The sequence below is a fragment of the Anoplopoma fimbria genome, chromosome 7 (assembly GCF_027596085.1).
Source record: "Anoplopoma fimbria isolate UVic2021 breed Golden Eagle Sablefish chromosome 7, Afim_UVic_2022, whole genome shotgun sequence".
In the NCBI taxonomy this organism is placed as follows: domain Eukaryota; kingdom Metazoa; phylum Chordata; class Actinopteri; order Perciformes; family Anoplopomatidae; genus Anoplopoma; species Anoplopoma fimbria.
Window position 1 is genome coordinate 9,968,692 of NC_072455.1, and position 1,661 is coordinate 9,970,352.

Consider the following 1,661-nt stretch of genomic DNA (forward strand, 5'->3'; position numbering starts at 1 on the left):
GGATGAGGGAGGGAGGATGGAGTTGGGTTTGGTGGAGAGGTAGAGCTGGGTGTCATCCGCGTAGCAGTGAAAAAGAATATTAAATTTACGGAAAATAAGGCCAAGGGGAAGGAGGTAAGTAATGAAAAGGAGGGGACCCAGGACAGAGCCCTGGGGGACACCAGAGGAGACAGGGGAGGGTTGGGAACGGAAGGATTTGAGTTGGATGAACTGAGTGTGGTCTGTGAGATAGGAGTGAAACCAGTCAAGGGGGTGCCTGTGATGCCGATGGAGGATAATCTATTGAGGAGGATGGTATGGGAAATTGTATCAAAGGCCGCACTCAGGTCAAGGAGGATGAGGATGGAGATTAAACCAGAATCAGCTGCAATAAGAAGGTCGTTGGTGATTTTCAGAAGGGCCGTTTCAGTGCTATGACGGGACGGAAACCAGATTGAAACTGTTCATATAGACTGTTTTGAGATAGATGGGAATGGAGTTGAGAAGCAACGATTTTCTCAAGTATTTTGGAGATGAAAGGTAGGTTGGAAATGGGACGGAGGTTATTAAAGTTGTTGGGATCTGAACCAGGTTTTTTGAGGATTGGGGAGACAGCAGCAGTTTTGAAGGGTGAGGGAACTGAACCAGTAGTTCAAATATGCCCACAGAAAATGAGACTAAAATGACAGAAATGTGAGACCCTCAAGTTATTTTTGTTGGTAAATTGTAACCAAAAAAAAAAAAAAAGCTATGATGTTATATTTTAAAACTGTTTGGACCTTACAAAAAACATCATTTGAAATGTTCAAGTTCATGTTCCATGTAATGTCAATGTTATATAAGACAAAAAATAGGTATGATGTTGTCATATGATGTTGATATTTTAACAACTGTTTGGACCCGATGTCCATTGAAATGGACAAAAAAAATAACAATTAAAGAGTTATGATAAAAAAAAAAAAAAATTTGATTCTCATTTCTGGTTGCATTAAGGATGGGAAAAAGTCATTATTATATTTTTCACAACCTTGGAACATAATTGGGGTCTGAAGGGGTTAAAGTACCTAGAGAAATATGTTTTCATATAGTTTTGGGAAATGCTAAATATTTGCTGATTTACTCCTGTATTGAATTGGTATGAGTTTGTTGTTGTCTAGCGCGGCTCCCGTAGTCATGTGAAGAGACAGGAAGTAAGTATTTTATTGTGAAGTTTTCTGTTGTTCAATAAATGAGGGCGGTGGAGCAACACGGTTGTTTTTACCGTGCCAGCCGTGCCGTGACGTGCCGTGACGTGCCGTACCATTGGTACGCGCCGACTCAGCGCGTAACAGTGTCATGTCGTCCTTCAAGTGTGGTTATAAAAGAAAGTAAGTGCAGAAATATAATAGTAATGAAGGAGACCAAAGATAGCCACTACAACCCCTGTAGTGTCAGCCGGCACGGCTCTGCAGCAGGAGAGATCCGCTTTACTGGTCAATAAAGCACCCGGCAATTCATTTCTTTGACTACATTTACCATCAGCACTGGTTCGAAATCAACGTAAAAGATGGCGAATATTCCCTTTAATGGTGCTTAAGGCTAATGGTCTACTTTCCCAGGAACACCTTCAAAACCCCGGAAAAGGACACATAGGGTTTAGGTTTTTCATTGATTAATGCTTGCATGTGCATATGGTGTCAAAA